Source organism: Grampus griseus (assembly GCF_964374135.1).
Source record: "Grampus griseus genome assembly, chromosome: 1".
Taxonomy (NCBI): domain Eukaryota; kingdom Metazoa; phylum Chordata; class Mammalia; order Artiodactyla; family Delphinidae; genus Grampus; species Grampus griseus.
The window spans coordinates 111,436,694-111,455,730 of record NC_139017.1 but is presented as its reverse complement, the minus strand read 5'-3'; positions in this window follow the sequence as shown (position 1 = coordinate 111,455,730).

The following is a 19,037-nucleotide window of genomic DNA, read 5'->3' as shown; positions in this document are numbered from 1 at the left end:
TTGTTACTTCTCCTTTTTCATTTCTAATTCTGTTGATTTGAGTCTTCTCTCTTTTTTCTTGATGAGTCTGGCTAATGGTTTATCAATTTTGTTTATCTTCTGAAAGAAACAACTTTCAGTTTTATTGATCTTTGTTATTGTCTCCGTCATTTCTTTTGCATTTATTTCTGATCTGATCTTTATGATTTCTTTCCTTGTGCTAACTTTTTTTTTTTCCTTCTTTCTGTGATTGCTTATCTCTAAGGGTAGATTGTTTATTTGAGATATTTCTAGTTTCTTGAGGTAGGATTGTATTGCTATAAACTTCTCTCTTAGAGACTGCTTTGCTGCATCCCATAGGTTTTGGGTCATTGTGTTTTCATTGTCATTTGTTTCTAGGTATTTTTTTATTTCTTCAATAATCTCTCAGTTATTTAGTAGCATATTGTTTAGCCTCCATGTGTTTGTATGTTTTACACTTTTTCTCCTGTAATTGATATCTACTCTCCTAGTGTTGTGGTCAGAAAAGATACTTGATACGATTTCAATTTTCTTAAATTTACCAAGGTTTGATTTGTGACCCGTGATATGATCTATCCTGGAGAATGTTCCATGAGCAGTTAAGAAGAAAGTGTATTCTGTTGTTTTTGTATGGAATGTCCTATAAATATCAATTAAGTCCGTCTTGCTTAATGTGTCCTTTAAAGCTTGTGTTTCCTTATTTATTTTCATTTTGGATGATCTGTCCATTGGTGAAAGTGGGGTGTTAAAGTCTCCTACTATGATTGTGTTACTGTCGATTTCCCCTTTTAAGGCTGTTAGCTTTTGCCTTATGTATTGGGGTGCTCCTACGTTGGATGCGTAAATATTTACAATTGTTATATCTTCTTCTGGGATTGATCCCTTGATCATTATGTAGTGTCCTTCATCTCTTGTAATAGTCTTTATTTTAAAGTCTATTTTGTCTGATATGTCTACTCCAGCTTTCTTTTGGCTTCCATTTGCATGGAATATCTTTTTCCATCCCCTCACTTTCAGTCTGTATGTGTCCCTATGTCTGAAGTTGGTTTCTTGTAAAAGCATATGTATCGGTCTTGTTTTTGTATCCATTCAGCCAGTCTGTGTCTTTTGGTTGGAGCATTTAATTCATTTACATTTAAGGTAATCTTCTCCCCATATTTTGATTAGGTTGTTTGTTTTTTTGATATTGAGTTACATAAGCTGTTTGCATATTTTGGAAATTAACCCCTTGTTGGTCACATCATTTGCAAAAATTTTCTCCCATTCTGTAGGTTGCCTTTTCATTTTGTTTATGATGTTTTTTGAGGTGCAAAATCTTTTTAGATTGATTAGGTCCTATTTGTTTATTTTTACTTTTATTTTTGCCTTGGGGGACTACCTGAAGAAAACTTTGCTACAATTTACATCAGAGAATATTTTATATATTTTCTCTTCTAGGAGTTTTTTGGTGTCATGTCTCATACAAAATAGCAATCTTTATATATTTATTCATTAAACAAATATGTATCTAACACTTACTAAATGACAGGAAATGTGAGCAATTCTGGAGGTACAAATAGGGATAACACCTGACGACATTCACGTTTAGTTATTAACAAAGACACAAGTGTAAGAAATTACAATATTTTGAAATTAGTATAAAGAGATGATAGATATGTCTAAAGACACTAGTAACAGAACCACTAAACTAACTTTGATAGAGGCATTGGCCTCTAATTTGTGTCTAGAAGGGAGAGAACAATGTTCCCTAGGCAGAAGAAAAAATGTCCTAAAGAGGTACATAGCAAGTATAAGGCAAATATATGAACCCTAAATATCCCTTTATGGTTGAACCACAGAGAAAACTTCAGTGGGAAAGAGGAGAAGCTTGGAAGAATAGTAGAGTCTAGATTATTTAAATGAGTTAATTTGGCTGAAGTATCAATATAAAGAATGGATTAGAATCCTAAAGGGATTTATTAGGGAGAATAAATGGTTAAGAACAACTCATCCAACTTTGAAAATAAGAAAAATAAGGAAACTACATTAATTGAAAAAAATATGTTATTTAATGTTAACATTAAGAGAAGAGAAAGAAATTCCACAAGCATATTCAAGCATATATAATAAGTTGGTATATTAAAAAAAAAGTTATATTTAAAATATGTAAAATAAGAAGGAGTTATTCAACAGATGAACAAATGTTTCTGAGGTAATTGGTTAAATGTTTGGGAAAAATTAAATCAGAACTCTATGTTATATGTCTAAATAAATTCCAAGTAATGAATCAATTTAAATACAAAAAACATGAAATATTAAAATATTAAAAATATACATAATTACCTCAGAAGAAAGTTTTTCTGAGCATAAATTCAAAAGGATTTGAAAAACCATAAAGGAAACAATTGTTATATTTGGTTCATCAAAGAAAAAGGAGAAAAGGAAGAGAGAAATAAAAGAAAATCAACTGAGAGATATCTGCCCTAGTTTCCCCGCATGTACATCCATTAGCAGTCAAATCTCTTCTCCCTGTTTCTCATTTCAGTAAATTGCTTTCCCATCTACCTAATTATTCAAATCAAACCCTTAGAAGTCACCCTAGATTCTTTCTTTTTCCCTATTTTTTCATATCCAATCGGTCTGCAAGTGTTATCTGCTTACCAATCAAAACAGATTCTGAATTCACCTACTTCTTTCCATTTCTCCCACCATCAGCCTAATACAAGGGACCATGGCTCAGATTCTTGAAATTGTTTCAAAGGGGTTTCCCTACTACCACACTTAGTACTTTAAGATCCACTCTCCAATAGCAACCAGGATGTTTAAAATGCTACAGTGATATTCATCATTCATTTACCTAATATTTATTGAGAATCTGCCATGTTCCAGGACTATTCTGGGAGTTGAGGCTAAAGTGGTAAGCAAAACAATCAAATTATCTGCCCTCATGGAACTGGCATACTAGTGGGGGTAGAGAGTGGAGGAAGACAATAACAAATCAGTCAAGTAGTATTTTAATTTTTTTTTTTCTCACTGCTGTGGCCTCTCCCGTTGCGGAGCACAGGCTCCGGACACACAGGCTCAGCGGCCATGGCTCACAGGCCGAGCCGCTCTGCGGCATGTGGGATCCTCCTGGACTGGGGCACGAACCCGTGTCCCCTGCATCGGCAGGCGGACTCTCAACCACTGCACCACCAGGGAAGCCCTCAAGTAGTATTTTAGAAGATAAGTACAAGGGAGAAGTATAAAGCTGGAAAGGGACATAGGCATGGCCTGGGAAGTCATCTTCTGCAGTTGTGTGCTTTGTGCACTACATAGAAGCTTGGCAGAGAGGACATGAGAGATTGAAATCCTAGGGGGATAATTTTTCTAATTCTCCTACCCAGATGGTGCTCAGTTTTCAAATATAAATGGTGACTATCCTTTTCTAGTTTACTCAAAGTCTCAGTACGTGGGCCATCGAGATAGCTCTGTTTTAGAAGGATCACTGAATGATCTGTTAAGAACACAATGTAAGTGTGAAAAGCAGGGATATAAATTAAGAGAGCATTAGAAAATTCCAGATGGAAAGTTATAGTGGCTTGAATAGAACTATAGTGATAGATGCTCTGAGAAGTGGTCAGATTCTGGATATGTATTTAAGAGAGAGGAAAAAAATATTCCTGTTGCATTGTATGTGAGAACTTTGAATCCAACCTCTTATTCAAATCTAACAGCCCTACTCAATTTGAGACTTTGAACCTCTTGGACATCATCATCTTCATCCACTCTCCCTTCTCTCAAAGCTTCAAATGCATTGCCTTTCTTCCTTACCTATAGAGTCCAAGTAATTCCCAATCCAGGGCCTTCGTACTTGCTGTTCTATACTATGAAACCCTCTTGCCCCAGACCTTTGCATGGCTTACCCATTCTCACTAGTCAAAGAGCTCATCTGTTAAATGCACAGAGAAACTATTCCTGACCATACTATATAAAATACAACCTCCAGGCACTCATTACCCTTCTACTGATTTATTCTCTATACATAATTTATCACTATAACTGATATGTAAATATTGGGTTGGCCAAGAATTGCCTTCGGTTTTTAGGTAAAAATAAAAGACACATTTTTCATTTTCACCAAGAACTTTATTGAACAATGCATTCGCCCTTTTGTTCCACTACTTTCTGCCATTTTTCAGGCAACTTCATATTTCCATCTTTCCAAAACTTTTTATCTTTTTGAGCAAAGGGCTGTTCCAGGTGACCTTTACAGCCTTCCAGGGAATTGAAATTTCTTCCGTTAAGATAATTTTGTAAAGACCAAAATAAATGGAAGTCTGAAGGTGCAATGTCTGGTGAATATGGTGGATGAATCAAAACTTCCCAGCCATGCTGTAACAGATTTTTCCTGGTCATCAAAAAACATGCGGTCTTGTGGTATCCCGATGGAAGATTATCATTTTCTGTTGATTAATTCTGGACACTTTTCGTTGAGTGCTGCTTTCAGTTGGTCTAATTGGAAGCAGTACTTTTGGAATTAATCTTTTGGTCTTCCGGAAGGAGCACATAGTAGAGGACTCGCTTCCAATCCCACCATATACACAACATCACCTTCTTCGGTTGAAGACTGGCCTTTGGTGTGATTGGTGGTGGTTCAGTTCACTTACCCCACCATCTCTTCCATTCCACATTATTGTACAGTATCCACTTTTCATTGCCTATCACAATTTGTTTTAAAGACAGAACGTTTTTGTTACTTTTAAGTAGAGAATCACATGCAGAAATACGGTCAAGAAGGTTTCTTTCACTTAACTTATGTGGAACCCAAACATCAAAGTGATTAACATAACCAAGCTTGTGCAGATGATTTTCAAAACGTAATTTGGATATTTTGAGTATGTCAGCTGTCTCCCATGTGGTATAACGTTGATTGTTCTCAGTTAATGTCTCGATTTGATCACTGTCAACTTCAACTGGTCTACCCGACCATGGAGCATGGTCCAGCAAGAAATCTGTGGCATGAAACTTTGCAAACCACTTTTGACACATTCGATCAGTCACAGCACATTCTCCATTCACTGCACAAGTCTTTTTTGCATTCCAGTTGCGTTTTTAACTTTCTTGAAATAATAAAGCGTAATCAATCTAACAAAATTGTTTTGAATGACCTTAAAGACAACTAAGTGCTACTAGAGCCATCTTACAGAAAAAAACCGAAAGAACTTTTTGGCCAGAATAATATTTATTTATTTATCGTCAGTCTTACTAGATTATAAGATCCATGCTGTTAGGAACATTATCTTGACCTAAAACAGTGCCCAAGGAATAGTAGCTGTTTGAAAAACATTTGTGTTTCTCAAATTAGATTTACCCCAGAACATTCAGACATTTACTTTGTACTTCCATTATAACTCATAGTTTGACTACTGGCTGGAAATCAAAATTCTTCTCACATTTTTGAAAGAAATTTAATGCAAAATGAAGTGGACTTTCACTGTACAAAGACTGAAAATTTCTTACCTCCACCATCCCATTTCATCTGGAGATGCCTAGGACATAATGATATCTACTCATTTTAAATTTCCAAATGCTGTACTTTCTCACACTTACTTTGGAAATTATTTTATAGTGATAGCACCCAGTTATGTCAGAGATTATAAAAAATTAGGGAGAGAAAGATAAAGCAAGCTTACATTAATCAGAGACAATCGTTCATAATGAGTATGTTAGGTTTATGTTGATAATATAATATTTTGTTATCATATACAGAACATCAATTATGTACATGAAGGGTACATAATTGTCTATTTATAAGTCTTGCCTGGGAGTAGTTTAGTTCTATTGCCAAGCTGCTAGAAATTCAATTGATGCAGTGCAAATTAATGGTCAATGCTAATAGTACAAAGTTTATGAGATTTAGATCCAAAACACAGGCTGTTACAAATAACATTTCAATTATTAGTTCTCCTGGTGGTCTTTAATAAAAGAGATGAAATTATTATTCTAAAGCTCTGGTTAGATTCAAATTTTCCTAATGTGTCTATATTAAAGACATTGCAGAGATTTATAGTGAATTTTTAAAATGTAAATATCTCAGTTACTTCAAATTCTTTTGTGTGCTATATTGATATACAGGAAACAATGGCAAATGAAAAACCATTCTTTAGATAACTACAGTAAAATACAGTTTGGGTTTATTTCTTTCTGCTTTGCTCCCCAAACAACAAAACCACATTGAGAATACAGAATATTTACCTTAGAAAACAACTCCTGAGACAGCAGACACTAAAAATGAGAGTCTCAAAGTGTTTTTAGTGCACTAAGAATAAAGTCACTCAAAAAATATAGTCAAGGTGAACCTTGATAGATTTCATTTGAATTCCTACAAATATTTAGCAAAGTTTGTGTGAGTGAGCAAGAAGATAAGGAAAGACGTAAACATGGGAAACCATGATAGCATGAGGTGGATTTATCCTGTGGTCATTTAAGCATGGTCTCACTTCCTGGGTGTTATCCTCTCGCTAACCCAGCTTCTGACCCATATTTTAACTACAAGAGCCTTCTAACTGTTCTGCCTGCTTTTAGTGTTACTTTCTTAAAATACACTCTCTCTCTTTCCTAAAGCTAAAATGTTTTATTATGTTGAACCATATGAAATTGCCATCCAGATACCATATTACCGAAAAAACCTTCCCCCAAACCCAGGTTTGACCATGTGCATCCTGGGCTTCCTTCTATATTCTACTGGAATTAAGTATTCACAAATCCATCTCTCTCACTAGAACCTAAGTTCTTCAAGGTAGGAATTGTCCAATTAGCGTATTCTCCATGCCTAGCAGACTGCCTGGCATGGAACATGTAATCAAAAATACAAGTTAAACTGAATTGTTGTGATAAAACTTTTAATGTTGTAAACATCCCAAATCTTTGTTTTTGTTTTCAACAATTTTTCCAAAATGAAAAAGACAGGGAGTTTGGGATGTAAATGCTCTCCAAATCTGTATACATGTCTATAAGAATGTTCTTGATATTCAGGTCTTTTTGACATGTGGTGGTGGAGTTCTACAAACTTTATTAAAAATAAATATATATTTTTAATATTAAAAGATTTTGAGTTCAATACTTAAAACCATCACCACTTTTTCTATCGCATTACAAAAGTGTCTTCAGTGTAAGATGTTTTGTTTCATTTCCAATATTATGCAAATAAAATAGGGACTGTTTTATTATCAAACTTACGATATTAAAAAATACATACTCTAGAGGATCTATTGTTCTTGGAATTTTATTGTATAATTACAAAATCTAAAGATGGTTGATAGTCTTAAAAGATAAGCTTTAGTATTTATCTGTTATCACTATGATAATTTTGTGATTAAGACCAAAGCAGGATGGACAAGTTCTTGAAAACAGGATCTCCTTAATTATTTTTCATAAACTACCATCCAACTCTAGTCTGTGTGGCTTTTCTTTTTTTGCACAGCTTCAATACCCCACTGAGTGTGATATAATATCAGTGCTACTTCTCATGGAGTACTGTATGATTTTTGTGAGTCCCTAGAGTCAACCATTGACTGTAAGTCTCCATAAAGCTCTACAAAGCATCAGAATCTCTTGAACAAAAAGCATTGTACATCTGGTGTCCCTGGAGAATAAATGTATAAACAAACCTCTCCTGGAGATCAGCATGCCATTGAAATACAATTTGCACCTGGTGGCAAAAGTTGCAAAAGTCAATACTTGATGAGGGAGAACTTTTAAAATCCTTGAAACAGCAGAGTGGCTCAAGGCTATTTGTTGTATTTCCAATAAAAGTGTAATCCAGTATAATATTCAGGTATTTACCAACTAGAGAAAGCCAGCTGTAATACTATTGAGCAACATCTCTCTCTTCCACCAAATGAGCTATTAAGAGAATGAACAGAACTGGTAAAGGACTATTAAGAACTTAAAAAAAATCTTCAGAAAAGATTATACAACAGAGTTATTCTAGAAGCTGTAACAATTACAGAAATCTTGGTGATTCTAAAGTATACAGTTTGGATACTTAATTCTAGGTTTGGGAGACACCCAAAGAGGAAAAGCTGTTTGTGTGCTGAGAGAAACTTTGGTGGGGAAACATAAAACTATACAAAATTTATTTATTTAAAAAAATTTGGAAACACGCATGTTTGTTAGAAATACTGCATTTTGTGTTTTTATAAACCTTATGTTACTACCATCTGTAACATTCTACTTTTCTGGAATCTAGCTGGTTCTGTTTCCAGTTGATGTTTGTTCACTGTACACATTTTTACATATAACACTCCATTATCTGTAGTTATGTTGGGTGCCTGGATAATATTTCATTATTGCATGCAAAGGACAGAACTGACTTGTCCAGTGCTCTCAGAGGTAAGGTATATTCAATGAGAGTCTGAAAGGATTAGAAATGATTAAATATCTTAAAAAATAGGGAAAAACTAAGATTTTGAATTCACATGTTCATTTTTCTTTAATTTAGTAAAGGATAGTGATTCAAATAAAAATTTAAAAAATATTCTAGTTCCTCTGTGATGTGGATAATTTCTGTTTCTAAATGAAATCTCAAGGCAATGAAGATACCCTTCAGTTCTATCATTGAGAATACAGAGCAGAGTCCTTTTAAGCAATTAAATTGGAAATTGTTTTTGTCTTAACTAATTGATCACTGGTTAAGTTTTTTCTTAAAATTTGGCTACTTTTATTGAATTGTGTGATACTTATTGAAATAAAAGTTGAATACAATAGTTCTGGAAATGAAACATATTTTGATATAGGAAATATAAATCAAAGAAGGCTCAAGGTGCAGAACCCTAATAATTTGGACATGGTTTCTCTGGCAAAGGCATAATAGTTGGGAAGTAGAGTTGGTTTGGATGGAGGTTAATAACCTCAATGCAATGCATGTTGAATTTGAGATTTAGGTAGGATTTTCAAGTTTAAATATCTCAAAGGCATTTGAAATATGAACCTAGAAGTGAGTATAGGAAACAGAAATGGCAATCAGAGTTGCTATTTATTAATATAGACATGAAAGCGAGAACACTGAGGAAAAAAAAAAGAGTTTTCTATGTTGGATAGGGATTTATATTTATGTTTTAAAGTTATAGAGAATGTGCACAATTAAAGGCTATAAAGAGGAAAGGGAAAAATAACAAATACTAGAGAGTTAAAATCTGATGGCTGCTTTAAAAACCATTCAGAAGAAAAGCTGTATGGAAAAGATGGCCACTATGAGAGTCCGAAGGTGAAGTTAGTGGAATGAAGAGAGAAATAAATTAGAATAAATAATAAATTGTCTATAATCTTCAAGAATCTTGCAGCAAAGTGGTGGGTATTTCTTTTCTCTCAAACACTAAGTATAAGTCATGGATTTGGTAAGAGAAGACGCCTTCTTGTAGAAGAGATATAGAGAGGAATGTCACTTTTTATGATTTTGCCTTGTGTTGTTAAAAGTAGCATACTTTTTGACTTTTATTGGTAAATCATTTGTAATGGTTTACCAAATATAGGTCCTATATTTATTGAGTGGTTTACTTTAACAGACAAGCATAACTACCTGGTTCAAATGTTATTTGAAAGCTACCACTTTTTAAGCGTTTTTTATTTAAAAAATTGAGTTAATGATAAAATTGGTATCTCTAGTACATACACATGATTTTATGAGTTGAATTTGCCCAGTCTTTCAAAGGAGTAATTTAATTTAAGATTTTACTCAAAAAAATAGTGGATAGGTTGTTGGATTTATATTTAAAAAAATTCAAGAATGCATGGCTTCAGATAATATGTCTAACTTTCTTAAAATGAGACTAAGTGATGACATTTTATAGTTGATACATATTTCTTCTAAAAATTTTCATTTTCCATCAGCTCACTTTTATTTCATATTGGCTTTTATATCATTGTTCATTATTTTTAACTCATGAAAAAGTACCTGGTGCTAACATTTTTTTAACTATAATTTTAGAAAGAAATAAGAAATCTTAACTTTGGTTGTGGTTTCTTAAGACTGAAATATACAATAGAAGTGATTTTTTTTCCCACAATTTCCTTCTATACATCTTTTCCAGAGAAGACACAATTTCTCCTTATTTAAATTAGTGCTTTATAATGTAGACTAGTATGTATGTTTCACTCTAATACTTTGACTTTTAAACACTCTGAGATTGTTCTTTCAGTAATGTTATACAAAAGCCTCAATAATTTTCAAAGAACTACTCAGAAATTGTATTTTCATGTTAATTGGTACATACCGAATCATTCAACTTGACCATCAGTCCCTTGAAAAATTCTGCAAGCATGTATTTTTTCACTTATGTAAGCTCAAAATTATACCCAGTACCTAGTTTATATATAGTAGGTACTCAGTATTTGATAAGCAAATCAATGGAATGCTATTTGTTTATATGTTACAAAGATATATATATATATATATGTACATATACATATATATATCCTAGTACAATTGGATTTCAATAAATGTTTGTTTACTGAATTTAAATACTCTATTTTAAAATTATCACACGAAGCCAATTTCCCTTTTTACCTCTCTAACCAAACTCCCTAGTCCCACTCGACAACACAAAAAATACATTTTCCTAATTTAAGTCCCAACCATTATTTTGCTTATTAAGATGATATTCCATTTAATTTGGTTAATTCACCATATCTGGAGCAATGTACAAATACTGACTATAAATGATCTTTATTGAACTCTTAAGCTAAGCAAGTACCCAAGAGTACAGAGGCATCAGTACAGCATTAGGCAGGGATCAGACATACTGTCATCTCTGATCTGCTAGGATGGATGTTTCACATCCTTGGTCCTCAGTCTTCCTATCTGCATACATGAGGCAATTGTAAGGTCCTTCTCAAATCTATTATTGTATCAAGTTTTAAGAAACAGTAATAATAATAATAATAATGAAAGAAACAGTAAATTCTCAGTAGAAATTTTACCCATAAAGTAAAACTGAATTTAACTCTACCCTGTATTTCATAGGCCCAGGATTTTATTTTTTTTCATTGAGTAGACAAGTTTTGAACATAATCTCTTCTGAAACACTCTTGATAATTCAGCCAGCATGCATTTGATAAATGACTTATGTTTCTAATACTAATTATGGCCAGAGGCAATGTTATGGGTGACTGTTTCAGATCTGAAAACAAATCAAATAATATGTAATTTCCAAATAGGTTTATCTTTTCAAAAAATGAATTGCTTTTTTAAAGTCCTATCCTTTGCTTGTATTGGAATGTGTAGATTTATATTTGGTATTATCTCTCTAAATAGAGGTTTATTAAAACAAGTTAGCATCATGTTCAAAGAGAATTACAAATCTCATATAGCTGTCTAGCACTTTTGACTTTCTTAATATGCTTTCACACTTATTAACTCATTTCATTTTCTCAAAAAGGCAGAAGTAAATAGAGCAAGTATTAATTTTTCTTTTCTTTCTTTCTTTCCCTGTATAATTCTAAAGACCAGCAAATCTAGGGATCCATATATATAAAACACATAATGTAAAACATATAACATATATATTTTTAGTATAAGAATCTCTAACTATAAGAATCTCTAACCTCTAATCTCTTTTCTAACCTAGCCAGATAATAATACAGGGAAATTGTGGGAAGAAAAATCACTTCTATTGTATATTTCAGTCTTAAGAAACCATAACCAAAGTTAAGATTTCTTATTTCTTTCTAAAATTATAGTTAAAAAGATGTTAGCACCATGTAGTTTTTCATGAGTTAAAAATAATGAACAATGATATAAAAGCCAATATGAAATAAAAGTAAGCTGATGGAAAATGAAAATTTTTAGAAGAAATATGTATCAACTATGAAATGTCATCACTTAGTCTTGTTTTAAGAAAGTTAGACATATTATCTGAAGCCATGCCTTCTTGAATTTTTTTTAATATAAAAATAAAATGGGGAGAAGGAGGCACAGTGTATGTGAATAACGGCTCTGAACAAAGCAGAGAATGGAATCTCTCTTGACCTGCAGACCTCCAGTCCTGGGTCCTCAGCATTAATTCCAACTGAAACCAATCTGCGTTTTTGAGTTTGGTTTCTCATAGAACTGGTGAAAACAGAGTTGTCAGAGAGAAGAATATAATTAGGTGTTGAGAACATTAGACTCTTAGGAATTCCAGAAATAACAGAGGTCTGAGAGTCATCCAGTAGTCATCAAATGTCATTAATGTTTAAAGTCCCTCATTTGTACCCATAGATGAGAAATCCCTGGGAATATTTATGGTGACAATTGCTGGACTGGATTTTTGCATATGAAATTTCTCCCTGTCTTCAATTGATAATCTCACCATAAAAGAAGTTCTCTTTTTGTTTAGCTATAGAAATGCATTTATCACAGAATTTTTAAAAAGAAAATAACACACATTTATCCTGAGTACTCTCTGCTTTTCTGTACAAAATTAATATAACCAGTTTAACCAAAGTTGACAGCAGCACAGTGGGTCTTGGCCATCCAAAATTTTAGAGTTGGCTATTGAATCAGTTCCTAGAGGTTGCTTATGTAAAGCTCATGGCGACAGCAGCCCATGAACTTTACACTTCATTGTGCAAAAGCCTATTTGGAAATGTTAAGCCTTTGGCAAGGTATAGAATCACTAAATCATCCTTGCATGGTTTAGAAATTCTTGTTCATGAACAGAACCAATAACAACACTGCATGCCATATTTTCAAAATTCAGACTGTGTTCCATTAAAGGAAATAGCCATATTCATATCCTTCAGGGAACTATATTTAAGTTTCTATCAAATAAAATGAAATGTCGAGGGTTCCAACACTTTTACTAATAAAATAACTAAGATGGGAAATGAGCAATTAGCATCATCAAAATTCAAGGCTTCTGATCTGACAGTGCTTTCTTCTATTAACACTGTGATAATTAGAATTGGCTTTTAAATGTTTGTAAATGTATATGATGCATGTTGTGACAAACGTCTATCTTTCATGTACAATCTGGAGGAGTGAACAAAAACAATGGACTTTGGGATCACACACACTGGGGTTTTGATCATGTCTCTATATCATCATTTATTCAGGTCAGATTTGTTGAGTACTTCATATAAGTCAGGCAGTTTTTCAGCTACCAAAATTACAAGGATGAGAACAGAGGCATTGTTTAGTTGGGGAGATATACTTTAAACCAAATAATTCCACAAATAATTTTATAACTAAAATGTGAGAAATGATTTGATGTATAAGTACAGGCACTATAAATAGGATACCTAAGGGATACAGAAATTCAGGGGGCAAGGGGAAGATTGTCAGATAAAATATAAGACAACCAGTTAAATTTGAATTTCAGATAAATAGTAAATAATTTTTAGTATAAGTATGTCCCAAATATTACATGAGAGATTATTATACTAAAAATATATATTATATGTTTTGCATTATGTGTTTTATATATATGGATCCCTAGATTTGCTTGTCTTTAGACTTATACACTTATAAGGAGAGTCAGGAAAGACTTTTTTTTTTGAGGAAACATTTAAACAAAGCCTATGGGATGACTGGAAATTGACACAGAAACAAGGTAGTGAGAAGAATATTCCAAATATATGAAGTATCAATTTGGAAAATGCTAAAAGTCCAGAAGCACTTGTTGCCTTCCATGGGCAGAGAAGGCTGAGCATGGACACAGCATGCTCGGCAGGAGAGCTGGTGAAAAGTGAGATGGCAAGGGCCAATGTGGCTTGATCATTCAGGGCCTTTTCTAACCTAGCCAGATTCACCTCACTCCTCTTATCCTCAGTTTTCACACCTGTACAGTAAGGTAATAAAATGACGTAGGGAAGGAAATATATGCCTAGGAGTGGGTACAGTGCTGACACCGAAGAAACACTTGTTGACTATTTCATACCATGTTCATGCTAACTGTAACTCATCTTGTTACCTATGAAGAATTTCATTGCTTCGTTTTGTTTTATGTGACATGTCTTCCACCAGTTTTAATTTTTCCCCAGCTTAAGAAATGACTTTTAAAGATATCTGCTTGTGATTTTGTACTTCAATTTTCTGGTGTATTACTATATTCAACCTGAAGTTAGGAAATTTTGCCAGTGGGTATCTGCATATCCTGGAAATGATTATTTCTGGGTTCTTCACTTTCTCTTGGGGAAAATATCTCATTCACTAGCACCAACTCCAAATATGTTTCTCTTCTTTTTCTATTATATGGAGAATTACAAATTCATTCTTCTTCAGGGGTTATTTTGTAGAACACTTTGAAACATTTTCTATGGTTTTAAGTTAAAATGGCATCATACTGTGGGGGGGGGGAATCTCCTTTCCTCATGTCTTGGCCTCGTCCCCTTGAGTGTTCATCACCCCAGACAACTTCTGTCTAGTGCTCCGACATGCTGATTTAGAGTAAGCACGTCGGTCTGGGAAAGGCAGCGCCAGGCTAGAACTCTCAGTGATGAATGTCAGCACAGCAGCCACAGTCTTTCTGGAAGAGAGGAGGCTAACAGGCAAGTGGCGAGGAGTTCACAGGCTTGGAGGGGCTTGTTAGACAGAGTTCAAAATTCTCGTGGACATCTCTCTGTCACTCCACAGAACAGCTGCAGCCTCAACAGTGGGAGTCTTCACACTGATTTTTCAAAAAGCTCCCCCTCCAGAACTTAATGATATATTACACTGTTAAAAACCCTGCATCAGAGTAGATTGTTAACCATCATACTCCACATTCACCATTTGTTTCAGGGTTGCTAATTTGGCCAGAGAATATTTCACTTATTAGAATGAGTTCTCTCTCCTTCTCTCCTTTTCTGAGAATTTGTCAATTTTCCATTCACAGATCTTTCCTGGATAACTCAAACACAGTCCTTTCTTTATACCAATGTAGTTATTAGCCACTTTAAATGATTTCATATTAAGAAATAAATGATTTCTTGGGGAGAAAGATTCTAAGAATTTAGATTAGCAAGAGTGATCTACTTATAAAAATATTTCATTCACTGGGTAAGGTTAAATGTGTGCATTCATTCAACAATTAAGTTTTGAGGATTTATCATGTGTCTGTTCTGGATACTGGAACTGAAACAGTGAACAAGACAAAGCCCCTTGCCCTTATATAGCTTGCAATCTGCTAGAGAGACAAACCAGAACTCTGTAAATAGATAAAACACATAATGTAACTTGAGGTCATGGTAACCGCTATGAATTGAAACAAAAGCAGGATAAGGGAGCCATGGTGGGGGTAGTGGAGGGGGCAGCTATTTCTGATAGGGTTGCCAAGAAGTGGCCCTCCAAGGAAGTGATATTTGAATTGAGATCTGAAGGCATAAACGTGCCAGGAGCACATACCAATTTGGGATGTTTGGAGGATTAATGTAAAGAATGTATGTATAGTACTGGGTGCACAGCTGACATTAAATAAACATTTTCTGACCATTTCTCATAATGTTCATGCTATCTCTGTAAGGGTGAATAGTATTTTATGTATAAGGATAACAAATAGGAGTTGTGCAAGTTGGGTTCTCCAGAAAACAGGAGAAAGAAATTAGTCAGTATTCTTAAGATCAGTGCCTGTAGAGGAGAAGAGAAGGAAGCCAGTTTGGGCAGAGGGAGAAGTTGAGTGCAATGAAGACTTGATGGGAGCTACAGCTGACCTTGCACGGAGCTCCAAAGGCACAATTCTCCTCAGAGCTGTTGTGCATTGGAGCAAGAGTTCTAGACCTTTATCTCTCCAGGTGGTTCAGTAATTTTATGTGGGCTGTCTCAGGAAGGGATGTGTCCCTGTTGGGCAAGGCTCTCTTCAGTCTAAGCAATGCCCTAGAAGGGCTGACCGCTGAGCTGGTTTACCAATACTACTCCCAGAAGCTGGATGCTAGGAGGTAATTCTCCATGGATTTCTCACTTTTCTTTATGAGCTGAAGCATTTAATTCATATAAGAAGTCCTTAGGATCTGAGCAGTGCAATATAGATCCCACTCTGAGGAGTAAGCAACTAAATGTCGTTTGGAGAACTTCTGGACAATTTTGGCTATGGCATTCAAATTCTATGTGTATCAACTGACTTTATGTAATCAGTCTTTTCATTTCCTTGCTATAAATGGAAGTTCTGGCAAAATATGAAAACCTTGATCTACCAGATATGAACCTTTGTGCATTATTAATTCAAGTAAACAAATATTTTTCTAGAATGCTTAAATGTTTGTTTTCAAGGAGCTTAAACTCTGCTGGAAGAAGCAGATATAAAACCAACTCACTATAATCTGCAATGCAAGATAAGTGAACTAGAAGTAAACAACAAAATATTGTAAAATATAAAACATTAAATATATTTTGTTGATAAAATGAAAGGTAGTGTAATTAAGCAGAGGAGATGTTGAAATGTAGAGCATACCCTTAAAGTATTAGAATTTCAATGCACTGGAGTGGGAGGAAGTCTCCCAATTCCAGTCAAATAGGAGAGCTGGCCTTAATAAGCATGGAATATGATGGTAAATAGGCTAGATGTCTGGGGAGGAAGAGAGTAAAGAGATGTGGTAAGAGGCAAGATGGAAAAGATAATTCATACTTAAAATGTTGCAGCCTTGAATGTACTACTGAAAAATTCAGACATGATTCTCTAGGCTAGTATCTCAAAATGTGGCTCATGCGGTTTCTGCAATAAGACTTCGTGGGCTGCTGAAAAAATCAGATTCTCATGTTCCATCCCATACTTTATGAATCAGAATTTCTGAGACTGGTTCCCTGAAGCCTGTAGTTTTTATAAGCTCCCCATGATAGAGGATCTCTGATGTAGACAATTGGAAACCACAGAAAACTTGGTTCTCTGCCTCTATAACTCTATAGGATTGGTTGAGATTTTTCTCACACTTAAAGTGTTAATTTAAAACATTTCAGGAATTATGACCTTGAAGCAATTCATTTGAAACAATAAGTTGGTGATTTAACATACTCATACTCCATTTGCCCATTTCAGTTAATGCAGAACACACCAAGAACTTTCTCCTTTTGGAAAAAAAATACTTTTGTAAGATGCTCAGAGATTGTTGTCAGTCTGTAGCTGCTGTTCTCTAGTTCTTAGTGGGATATTTTCCTTTCTTCTGATCATAAGAATCATTTTACACTAGAATACAAGAAGCATCTTTGGGGTCCTTGGGGGCTCTCTTTTCTGAGTTGCAACTATAGCAGGGAGTTTATTTTTTGTTTATGATCTGTAAATTCCTTCCCAAATCTCTGATAGTTTTCAGATCCCTTAGCAGCCAGTCTAATCTTTTATTTTCCACTTATTAAGTCAACCAAATAATTTAAAAAAATTTCCGAGCAACTGTTTCCCCTTGTTGCAGTAACAAGCACTTGTTTTTCATGTTTCATTTTAGAAATCCCTTGTTAATATTTTCTTTTATCTCAGTCTTCTTTTCTTTAGGAACTTGTGTCAGGGTCATGCACACGAATGCTGAAGTGATGAATTTATAAAGCATATCAAATTTCTCACCTTTCTCATTTATTTGTGGTAGAATTGTCACAGTAGAAATGCAAATAATATAAATAACAGTTCTTCTCTTTCTTCATTTTTCCTCCCTCAAATCATATTTGACTATTTTTACATCTATTCTCACATTTTGTTTCCCCAGATTTCTTCTGTGGTAGGAGAGGAAATTCTTACTCTCCTTCGGCAAAATAGTTAAATACAGATGATAGTAAGATTAAGGAATTTTTCTCAAAGCCATGTAGTAAGGGGTTGGGTGAAAGGAGAGAAACCAGAGAGAAGTCACACCTTCTCTGGCTATGAAGATATGGTAGATCCAAAATTAGTAAGTGGATATTTCTAGCCTTTCCCCTGACTTCTAAAGGAGCTCCCACATTTACCAGATCCAAGATGCCAAAAAAAATTAAAAATTTAAAAATTAAAAAAAAAATCAACAGAAGAGAGATCAGAAGTGAGTGCTGAAAGATTAAGAATGTATAAAAAATGTGACACATAGTTGGTTATTTTTTTATTTTTTTAAGGAATATTTAGAATAGAAAAGCAATTAAATGGATCCTGTATCCTTGTTAGGAATATGGATGGAGAAAAATAATGATATTTAAAATATATTGTCATATGCTATATTTCCCCTTTGTTGTGTATCAACATGCAAACAAAACACTTTGAAAACAACTGATTTCTAAAGTTCCATGTGAGTGGTTGTGATTCTGTCTTGAATCTGGGTCACGTGGATCTCTGGATTTATAATTGTTAAAAAGTGAAACTTACAAGGCAATTCTAAGCAAATAGACCTTGCATATTAGGAAAAGAGAGAAAAACATCTCTCAATGTCCTCACCAATGTCATCAAAAGAGGGAAAGAATTGGTTCATCCCTGAGGCATGGGGAATGAGTCTTCCTAGGGATGCCTGTTCTAGTATAGACTCAGACTAGAGTGTGACAACTAGGATGGTGAGGACGGGACCAAATGACAGAGGTATGAAGTGCAGTTGTCAACAGTATTAACAGTAGCAGTATGGACTGTCTGCCTGAGATATGGTGGGCAGGTCAGAATTCTAGCAATTATATTGATGAAGAGTTAGCCAGAGACTATTGGTAGTTGCCACTGTAGGCGTTACTAACAAACCCTCAATTGTACTTTCTCAGGCATTACCTATGATAATTCAACAATCTATATTGCCAAACAAAACAAACGCCTGTGATTCTCTGGCATCCTTCTGCTAGCTTTCTGTCTCTGTTCCTTTTGACAGTCATATTTCTACAAAGCATCCTCTGTGATGCTTTCTCAATTCCTCTTTTCCTCACCACCTATAGCCAAACCCAGCAGCAAGTGCTGGTGATTTTGTCATCAGACTTCATGAGAAATATATCCACGCCTGCTGCCACCACAGTTCCCTCTGACATGAACTATTACAGAGCCTGAGATGGCTCTTCTGGTGAGCTATGTAAGTACCCTTTAATGTGATTACAAGGAGAAAAATAGTAATGGCTATAGAATGTTAGTGCCAGGTCCTTCAAGAATGTGTTTATCTTTGTAAAACCATGAAAACGTAATTCTCATTTTATATGTCAACCTTGA